The sequence below is a fragment of the Chamaea fasciata genome, unplaced genomic scaffold, assembly GCF_029207755.1.
Source record: "Chamaea fasciata isolate MVZ Bird 193981 ecotype frontalis unplaced genomic scaffold, bChaFas1.0.hap1 SCAF_15, whole genome shotgun sequence".
Taxonomy (NCBI): Eukaryota; Metazoa; Chordata; class Aves; order Passeriformes; family Sylviidae; genus Chamaea; species Chamaea fasciata.
The window spans coordinates 11,632,169-11,643,611 of NW_027094100.1; positions in this window are offsets into that span (position 1 = coordinate 11,632,169).

Sequence of the window (11,443 nt, forward strand, 5' to 3'; positions counted from 1 at the left end):
ATTTTGCATAATTACATGGATGTTACCGTTCGCAGTGCCTGTGGCATCAGTTCTAATTTAGCAAAGTGAATCAGTTCCTTTCTCTAACAATTCATCACTGCTATGCCAAAGAGAAAGGCTGCATCGTGCCTGGCTGTTACCACACTCCAACATTAGCAATTCTAATCGCAAAACTCCTTTGAGTGTTACTCTACTGGAGAAAAAAAAAACAATCATCGTTTTAAAAATACAGAAGATTTCCTCAGATCTCAGCTTTGACATAAAACACAGGCAGAAACTGCAACAGCAGAATCAAGTTGTAATCATGGTGAAAGTGCAAGACTTGCCATATTTTTCTTTCCACACCATTGCCCTCCCTCGCTGGTGTGTTTTACATGGTCACAGGGGATGTGTGCTGGTAATTTGGATCCCATCAGCACCAGGACATTCTACCAGAGCAGAAAGTGGCTGACAGAGTTTTCAGCTCAAATACAAATTGAGGCAGCAGAGCAAATTCCTGGAAAGTAGTGAGGAGATGCCTAGAAAGCAATGGAGGAAATCCTTGAAAGTCACAGAAAAAAAATTGCTAGAAAGTACAGGGAAATTCCCCCAGAGCACCACTTGAACTTCTGGAGAACACCTGGGGGAAAGTCTTAGTGATTTCAAGGAGAATTCCTAGAAAACTAAGGGCAAATGATAGAAAGCACCATGTAAATTCCTAGAAAGTGCTGGGGAAATCTTGAGGAAGCATCAATAAAATTCCTAGAAAACCGCAATTAATTTTTAATTAAATTAATTTGTTGGTTTACTTTTCTAGAAAACAACCAAGATGAAAATCACCAATTAACTGGACCAGAGGAAATAGACTCAAGTCTCACCAGGGGAGGTTCAGACAAGATATTAGGAAATTTTTATTTCACAGAAAAGGTTGTAAAATGTTGAAACAGACAATGCGGGGAAGTTGTGGAGTGACCATCCCTGGAAGTGATCAAGAAACATGAGGCACTTGAGGACATGGTTTAATGGTGAACATGGTGCTGGATTGATGGCTGAACTTGATGACCTTAAAGGTCTTTTCCACCATGGAAGTTTCTATGATTCCATGAATTGAATTCCTAGGAAGTCGTACGACAATTCTCAAAAAGGAACAAGAAAATTCCCAGATTGCATGGGGAGAATTCACAAAAAGCAACAGGAATTTTCCTGGAAAGCACAAGTTGAAAGGCTGTGAGAAAATTTCCTACTAAGTCACAAAAAGCAAATCTGAAAAGCAGCTGCGTAAATTCATAAAAAGTAGCAAAAAGTTGCCTAAAAGGACTAGGAACATTTCTAGAGAGATTCTAACCCAAGAAATTTCTGGGAACCAACACGTGAATTCCTAGGAAGACTCCAGATTGAGGAATTTCTGGAAAATCAGGGATATTGCTCTAAGCCTTCTAATGCAAGGATATTTGAAAGGAACTGGAAAGTCACAGAGGTTTTTTTAGAAAGCTTTTCAGCACAGGGAGTCCTGTAAAACTGTTGGAAATACCTGGAAAAGATCTAGATTGAGGCACTGCTGGAAATCCAGGGGAGGATTTCGAGAGAAGGGGTAGATTGGGACGTTTCTCAAAAGCCATGGGAAACCCCTGGTCAATTTTTCTGGGAGATATTTGTCCTCAGGCTCAGCAGAGCCCTGTCCTCCCAGTAGGTTACAGCCACCCAAACACTCCAGGGGAAGCAGCAAAAGGACAGTCACCCTGGAGGAGGATCTGCAGCAGTCCCTGCTGGGCTCTGGTAAATACCAATTTCAGCTGAAAAACACTTGGTAAGGCAGTGGGACCCTTACACACATCCATTTGGGGAAGGAGAGCACAGAGCTGAGAGGCTTTTGTGGCTGCTTACATGACATTAATTCAAGAAGCCCTTTGCTCAAGCAGAAGAGAAAAGACCCACTCATCAGAACTTATCCTTTGTGGAGAGCCTGTCTAATTCCTAATGAGGTTTCTCTGTGTCGTGCAGCTAAACAAATACCAAAAAAATGCCTTGGCAGAGGACAGCCTCCGTGTGAGCATGAGCTGCTGCACCAGGGTGCTGATTAACTGCACGGCCTGATTGTGCCAATAATTAAAAAGGCAGCACTGGGCACAGCCAGGCATCCCAGGAGTCAGGCAGGTCACTGCTGTGGGTGCCTAAAATTTTAATCTCTTCCCTCTCTTATTTTGCTTCTCTGCATTTGTATCTCTATTCTTTCCTTTTCCTTTTTTTTTTTTTTTTTTTAATTCTATTCTCCTTTCACTCCTTTTTTGGTTGTTTGTTTTGCTTTGTTTTATATATAAGCAAGCCAAAAATTTGGGGTGAATTGTAAGCAGGATGGGCTGGTAGGAGGTGGTTTTATGGCACACTGGTGCCTCTGAAGTCACAGGGGATCTGCCTTGAGCCTGGTGCAATTTAGCACTATCTTAAAATGTCCTCTGTGGATCACCCGGAGCTGTAAGGAAACAGCTCCATCCTGGGCACACCAGCTCTGCCTCCAAATTGCTTTCTGCCACTTCTGGCTGCTACAATCAACTCCTTCACCTGGATGATTTCTCTGATTCTAGCAGAACATCCAAGCTGCTGATGAAGGGAGAGTCAGAGATTGCACAAAAAGCCCAAAGGTTTGGGGCTGTCAGGTCCTGAGCAGGTCTGAGGGCTGTGCCAGGGATGAGCATGGAAAGAGGGAGGGATGATCCCACCCAGCAGCACCTGCCCTCTGCCACCACCCCACACCCAGTCTGCAGCTCAAGGTCTGCCCATCACTTTGATTTTATGCTTCCCATGTCACACCCTGTGTGTGGGGGCTTGGTTTGTGCAGGAGGGGAGTTGTGTCTATATTCACATATAAATTGAAAATGTATTAAGCCTGTCAGTTATCCTGGTTTATGTGCATATTTTATTTCTGCTCCATATTCAGCCCTTTCACAGCCACAATATTTTGTGTTCCTTGTATGAAAATTAATAAAAAAAAATTGGATCATCATGAAAGGCTTCATTTCCTTAAGCTAGCAGTGGTGAGAAAAAATTCCATCTGCTTTATGTCACCTCAGTTTCAATCAGTCAAAAGTAAATTTCCATCAACTCAATCCATATACTTTTCCTCTCTGTTTACTCTCCCTGTACTGCATGGAATCAAGCTAAAGTGCAGGAAGACTTTTATGGGCTTTTTAGATTAGTGCATATGGTGTTGCACAAAGGCAAGAAATACATCTTGCCTGCACCCTCCTGTTGCTGCCCAGGGAAGCCACTGAACACATTCCACATGCCTTATTTCCCACCTGGATTTATGTCACTTCTCTTCACAGCCTTTGAAATTTACTTATATTCTTTCCCTCAGATTAAGAAACTATTCTGCCTGCTGTTGTTACTTGCAGGCTGTGGCTGGGGCACCTCTTAATATTCCCTCGGATAAAACCTCGAAATATCTCAGCTTCTTCAGCCCAGTTTTCAAGTTTTATTGTCATTTTTAACCCACTATGATTTGATGGACAGTTTTGGCCAGGTGGAACCGACCCAAACGCTGCGCTCCCCCTCTGGTTTATTTGAGATGATGGGAAGAGACCCCACCACGTCTCTTCTTTTACCTGATAATTGCATTGCCCTGCTAATTGCTGCTGGCTGCCTTTCTCCCACTACCCTAACACAGCTCACAAGGGAAAAAAAAGCTCCATGTGGATTTTAAGAAATGGTAGAAGCCTGGCTGCCCAGATTTTGCCTGGTAAAACTGACCTTGACCACCCTATAGACATCACCATCATGATGGGTCCTGGGGACTTGCTGAATTGCACCTCCAGCACAACAGGCTGGAGGAGAGGAAGCACTGCCACGGTGTTAAGAGGGAAAATTCTCTGTCCTAACTCAGGCAAGTTTGGCCAGACCTGCTGGGAGATATTCTGGGGGACTGGAGCTGTGGAGAGCTGCCCCTCCAAGGCAGGGATGGACATTAAATGTGAAAGGGCCCCAGCACAGAGCCTGGAAGCCAGACTGCTGCTGCCCAGGTCAGTCCTGGAGCCGCAGGCAGCCAAGCACACACCATGTTTGTGCAAACACTGTGGGATTCATTTGCTTTTTTTTGCCCAAAGCTCGCTGTTTTTCGCCAAAAAGACTTTTCTGATTCCTCTCCACGCCTCTCCCCCACAACCATTACATGAAAGTTATTTGCTCTCAGTAATTGAGAAGGGATGGGCAGGGCAAGCAAGCCACTCACATTTTGTTCAAAATCCTTTTTGTGCCCTTCTGGTTTAGTTAAATTTGGTCAGGGTTTTCTGCTGCCCTTTGGACCATAGCAAATAACTCATCACTTCAGATTTGGGACGGTGGAAAGAGAAGGAACAGGAGTGCCACCTGCAGCAGAAAGACTAAAATGTAGGTTCTCCTCCAGCCTCAGGGACCCGGGTCTGCAGGTTGAGTGTCAAGCAGGGATTTTAATTTGGTCCATATATAGCTCTGACTTTCAGGGAAATCATCCTGTGCAAAGACAGAAAACTGAGTGTTCTTTAAATGTGGGAATCTCTGTGTTGCCATTTTCCTGAACCTCTGACTGAATGAAGGCAGATGATGGTTTGGCTTGGAAGGGACCCTAAATATCACCCTGAAAGCATTATTTTCTGCAGGCATCACTGTGATGCTTGCAGGAAATACCAAGTGAGCTCCAGCCAGCCAAGTGCTTGTGGATTTAGGATGGTGCCTGCCCAGGCCAGCAGCACTTTGCCAGTGCCTTGGCAGGAGTGTGTGAACTGAGTCCCAGGAGCTTCAGTCCCTGCAGCTGGATCCTCCCTCCCTCCAGCAGCTGTGGGGAAAGGATGTGGCATTGCAAAGGCCATCACTTCTGAATAATCACACAGCAGAGTGAAAATGAGTGCAACAATGAGCAAACCTTCCCAGAGCACTTCCCGTGCCAGCCCCCCTCACTGGAGACCTCCACTGATCACACCTGGTTTTCACATTGTCCCCTGAGGTCTCAGGTGGCTTTTTTTCCATCAGGCTCTTCTCACTCTCCAGTCTAAGAAGGGCTGAGGTTAAGACCAACATTGCTCCTCACACACTGGGCTGTAGGACTGTAACTTCTGCCCAGGGCTTTCAGAAGGACAAGCAGGGATTGCACCTGGCGCTGCTGCCGCCTGAAATCTTGTTTAATATCAATTTGCTAATGCCAATCTTCTGATTCAGTGAAAACAGACTTACACAGTAGCACCTTAGTTATGTTTTCAATCAATCAGCAGGCAATTAATGGAGAATCACTGTTACACTCTGCACAGAAGCAGCACAAAATAGCCACAGTGAGAGAAGACACCATCCTGATCAGATTTTCCATGCACACCAATATAACCCTTTTTACACTTCTTTTCTGAAGTATAAGATGCAGAATACTTAAGTTGCCCAATGTCCCAGACAGCCCATCTCTGACCACAGGCTTTGCAAGCAGACGTGGTCACCAACAGAATCCCCAAGTGCTATGGCACAACATTGCCGCAAGCAGCCACAATCAAGCAGTCCTTGAGGTTCCCCCAGCTCCAGCCTCTGCTCAGAGAACAAAAATCCTAGGAATGTGGCAGAGAGCAGCCCACAGGGAAGTCTTGTGGGAAGATGCTCTGATCTGATCACACAGGCAGGATTAAAAGCATGTGCACAGAAGGCGTATGAAAATTAACTCCCCCCCCCCCAAAAAAAAACCAAACTCAAAACCCAAAACCTAAAACAAAAAACAAACTGTCAGTTTCCACAAAATATCTTCTATAAGAAAAATCCCATTTTCAGTGAAGTTCAGATATTCTGTGGATGCTTGCTTGCTAATGATATCTAATTAAAGGAGAACACAGGTCATCCCATAAGCATCTTGATAACATCTGTCTTCTAGTCTGAAAATGTCAAGATGAAGCACTTCAACAGCTTCAGCAGCAGCGTGGTGTGGCTTTTGCACAAAATACATTCCTGTATTTACTTTGCATTATGGAAAATATCAACTGTTTCAACTGACCAACGAAACAAAAACCTAATCTGAAAATACGGCTTTGTGCAGCATTATTCTCACTCTTTAAAGCTTATTTTGAACAGGAAGAGGTTTTTGAAAATCAAATAATTTTCCAAGGTTGACAATCTAGTCTTAGCCCATGCTCCTAAAATGGGGAGCAAAACAGGAATTCATGAGGGAGGACACAAATCTTGTGTAACCACCAGCCCAGCTTGAGTTCACAGAAGAAAAGCCAAACAGAGAGAAGTTTTTACAAATTCACTGAGGTGGATAGTGCAGTGGTTGCTACCTTTGTCTGGGAGAGCAGCTCAGGAACAGGGAATCCAAGAGGACGTCAAGACATTTTTTCTTTTACTGAAAGATCTAATATACCAGCATTTGATGGGTGGTGTCATAACTCGCTGTCAAAAGCCTCCTTCAGCTTGTTGCAATGAGCATGTGGTTGGAAACCTTTCCACGATAGCCAGTCAAAAATTACTGCACATGAATCTCTTTCTGTCCTTTCCTGAAAGCATCAGATCACGTCCAGACAATGGCCCTTTTTACATCCTGGAGGACTCAGGGTGTACAGTTGGGTCCCTAAGATGATGCTTTAAGTCTTTAACATGCCTTTCAAGCATCGGTGTGGCTTTAAATGTGCCTTCCCCTGAAGCAATTCAAACAGAAAATTGCCTTGCCTACTTCACACAGATGCAGAGAAGAAGACAGCCAAAAAAAACCCCACAAAAAACCCTAAACTTCAGCAAAAGAGGAAATACAAGTATGTCAATGAAATGAAAAACCAACACCAAAGTCATTGCAGATTAGTGGAGCACATCTACAAAGCTGATTTTTCTATGAAAACTTGTAAACAAGCTGATGAATCCCAGGGAGGCTGGAGCAGAGCTGTGGATCCTCCTAAGGAGGAGGAGCTTGGCAGGAGCAGGATGAGGGCTGGTGGCTTCTGCAGGGGGACAATTCACGAGTCTTCTGGAATTTCTTGAGTTGCAGTGTACAGATGCTCTGATGGGAGCCTGAAAGAGACCCAAACCCCTCAGCCACGAGAGACTGAGGTCTGAGATGAGAGGCAACTGCTGTGCTCTGGTGTATATGAAGAGAACCATGAGCGGGAAGGTCTCAGCTGGTGGGCAAGCAGACACAGACCCCATCCTGTAAAGACAGAACTGCACTGGCTCCTCCAAGCACAGTTTGATCACCCTGAACTTCCCACTGAAGAGCCCTTTACTCCAGCATCAATGGCCCAGTTCGTCCTGCAAAAGAGCCAGGATGTGGCCCTAGACAGGGAAAACAAGTGAAAAAGGTGTCGGAAAAGGCAGAAGTGTTGGAGCGCCCTCCCAGCAGAAACTAAATCTCTGTCCCACACCTCTCATCAGGGTTAATTATCTTGAAGGGATGATGAAGAAGATCACTGGCACACTCCTGTTGCTGCCCATTCCCTGTCCTGCCCTCACTGAGAGGGAATTGATGCTGTCGGACCAGTAAGGTTTAGGTCCAGACTGGAGCCCCGTGTTGCACATCCCATGCCCTGCCCTTCCATGGTCTGAAACTCCAGTGCTGGGCCCTGGCTGCTTCCTGAACCCATTAAAGAGCCTTTCTGGGCCTGAATATGCTCCTGAATTATTCAAGAGGAGAGGTGGGCTCCGGAGCGAAAAAACAGAGACATCAATGAGTGACCTTGGGTAGAGGCACTCTGTCACCCGTGGAGGGACACTGCAGGCTCCATGTCCCTAATACAGGGATATTAAAAAGATTAAAATAGAATAAATAATGCCTTGCCCACCAGCCTCCTTCTCTTCATATGTTGGCAATTTTCCTCCCAGCAAGGTACACTGCAGAAAGCAGGAGCTTCTCATTTCCTAACTGCAGAAACAGCAAAAAAAACCTTTATCAGGAGCAAAAAACAGGGAGTTTTACATTTGCAAGCCACAAGTGACTGGGTTTTTTAATTTAAAAATATAGTCTTTAATTAGTACTAATCTAGTTAGTTCCCTAGAACTAAGATGTATTTTTGCTATAAACCTTTCAAATGCTCCTTTAAAAATAATAACCCTACTGCTTTCCCCATGTAAGCCATAATTCTCAACTGAGTCATTACCATGTGGATGCAACCTGAGGGGTCAGTGCTGCTGGTTTGAGGGCTGGCCGAGCACACAATCGTCTTTTGTTGCAGAGGACAATGGAGACGTGGGTGGAGTAGATGAACTTAGACAGACTTTGCTGCCAGAAAATGGTAGACTAGCCTCTCTGACTTTGGGCTTATTTTGTGCTGCTTTCAGAGACCTTGTTTTGGCCAAAGTTATAAGACAACTGAGTGGCACAGTCAGAAATATCAGCAAAATGACTCCCTGCTGGACCCTCTCTTTTTCCTTGTTATTCATGTAGTTTTCTTGGACTCCTTTACCTTCTGCAGTGCTAAAATGCCACCCTCTGCACAAATTCAATAGTTACACCCCGGAGCTGATGATCGAATTCTCTCACAATTGCTACCTAAAGAGATTTAAATCAAACAGAATATATTGGCTGGTTTTATTCTGAGCGCAAGGGAGCCGGCTCCTGAATTTTCAATCACGTTAAAGTGGGGAATCAAATTAATCAGGAATTGGATGAAGTGGAAGGTTCTTGATCAAAAAATTTATAGTGAAGTTCTCACATGAATTAAACGCGTAGACTGAGGAAGCAGCTGCACTTGGCTTACCTGAACTGAAGGAATTTGTGTCGGTAGGTAACGCAGCAGAAGAGTGGCACCTAATGGCCAAACATTTCCAGGGAACTTCTCTGTCCCTCTTTTTCTCCATTGCCGTCATTCCTGGCATTCCCGTGTTGCACCCTGCCCTGTTCTGTCCCGGACAAACCAAAAGATGCCGTCTTTCCTATCACAGGTTGTTTGTTTTTTCCCCCACTTTGCCGTCACATATTGTGCCTGTACATCTAAAATCAAAACAACCTTTAACTTCTTTTCTCCTCCTCTAATGTATTAGTGGCTGCTGTTGCATTGAAGTCTGAATTAAGTGAGCCAGAACAGCCTTCTTGTTGTCACACCAACAGTCAGATACCCCAAAGAAAGGCACAAAACTCCTCAGGAGCTTTCCTCCTAAGCTCCCAGGACTAAAAGTGATTTATGCCCAGAAAGACAAGGTTTCATCCCCTCAGCATGGAAGAAAAGCAAAGGCAGAGCCAATCCTCCATTTGCTGCCCCAGGAACATGCCCAGAATTGCCAACTTTGCATCTGCAAAGTGAGATTTGAGGGGTTCTGCTGCCTAATGATCCTTCACCTGGATGGAAAGGGCAAGGGAGGTTGTGCTGCCACAGAACTCTCCTGTGTTCCCATTTCCTAGGTGCAGTTTTTGCTGCAGGTAGTTTTTGCAGCAATCTAAATATTAAACACTCCATCAGCCCGTTCCCAGGAGAAGGTCAGTTCCAGGGGCAGATGGAAACACTGAATTAAGCTGATCAATGTTTTACAACGAATGAAAAATTTGCAAATATATGTCCCATACATAGTTCCTGTTACAATGCCTGCATTCTGTGTCCAGAAACTGTGTCTTATTTTTGCAGAGAATGGCTTTAGATGGAAAGCAGTACTTTTTGTCCTTGCTTGGAGGTCACTAAACCCATGAAATTCACCCAGCTATACCAGCAGAATGCAAGAATCTCCCAAATCTCCTATGATCTAAGGACTGAATTATGCCTTTTTTATACAACAGGATTCTGCTCCTGTGACCAGCTTCTCATTAACCCAGCCTCTAGCACTCTTGTTTTGGACAAGCAAATGCACACAGATTAGTAAAATCATGGGGCAGGGATTTTCTTTTCATTTATATTCATTTGCAGACCTGGAGAGCGACGGCACGATCAGGGCTCGTTAGCAACACAGCCAGCAACATCAGGAGGAGAGGGAAGGAAGAAAGGAGGTCAGGAAGCCAAAGAGGCCAAGGAAAGCACTGAGACACCTCTCTGGGTGCCCACCATCCAGTCTGGCAGGTCCCAGGACAGCTCTTCCCATCACAAACTCCCAGTAAACCACTTCCTTCCCATTCCCACCCTCCCCAAGAGCTACATCTCATGAATTTCCTGTTTTAATCATTAAGTCCTGTCTTCCAGCACATTCATCATCCCATTAACAGTAAATGCCTTTATTAAGTTAAATATGAAATCCAGCACTAAGCTGTTCAAATGGGTTTTTAGGGGCATGGACAGGTTTCCTTCTTCCCTCCTCCAATCTTGCAGTCTCCATATTCAAATCATTCTTGTATATATTCATCCAATTGTCTGGCCTCAGTCTTTAATTAAGTGTATTTTTATGGAATCTCGACTTTCCCAAGAGAAAGTAATATTTAATATAGTTCAGTGTTCACCTGCCTTTTCATGGAGACAGACAAAACAGTCCCTGATTAATTTTATCCATTAGTTCTCTGTTAATTTGAATCATGAGGAGGGGAGAGAGGAGATATATTTAAATGCCCAATCCCTTCTCACAGTCCATCTATTCTGAGGTTCCAGAAAGTGGGCCAAGAACACAGAAATTTTCTGGTTTGTGATCCCTGACCCTGCTGGCCTGCCCTGACCCTTGTCAGGAAAACTTCTCTTGCAGGGAGACACCAAAGAGCTTCCGTTTATTTGATTTCACCACGGGAAGGTGAGGAGGTCTCTGAAGTACCCACATGATTTTCTATTAAGGAAGAGCTCTTTAATCTATCAAACAGGGGCAGGACAAGACCCAATGGCTGGAAGCTGAAACTGGATCAATCCAAGCTAAGTATGGGGAGTCATTTTCTAATTATTATTTTTCTACAAACCAAAGGGAGTAATTAACTACGGGAACATCTTCCATTAGTGCCTGATAGATTTTCCATCATGGGAAGTGCTTGAACTACAGAGCGTGGACACATCCAGCTCAATCACACAGGGCCAAGCAGAAGGAGGAAGGTGAGTTTTACTTCCAATTGTGCCACTGGGGAGAGAAACCCAGGATTCTGGCTCCACTCTGGTGCCAATGGATTTTTTTAAAAGCAGATTAAAAAGCTGAACCAGCTGAAAAGGAGAAGTACAAAACAATTTAGGATTTAAGAGTACACGGGACATCTTAAAGGTCAAATTTGTTTGACCAAAAAAAAAAAAAAAAATCAAAGCCAGTCAGTATTGGGAATGAGTGTTTTCCAAGGGAAGGATTATTGGTGCTGGGTGAAGAAAAGCACAGAAAGAATGTACACATTCTTGAGAAGGTGGAAAATAAATTTAAAATATAAGAGTTTTTACTCTTCCTGAAAAAGACTTGAGCGGGTTTGTCTGCAAGACCTCTGTGTTCACATTGGAAGCCATGGGGAAGCCACAGAGGTGTTTCTGAGGAACAGTCCCAGCCAAGCCTCCCCAAAACCCTGCTGTGATGTCTCTCCAGCAGCTTTTCCATCCTGCAGTGGGATGGGGCTGTTATTGGCACAGTTGTTTTACTGAAGTCCTGGAATGAAGGTGTTACC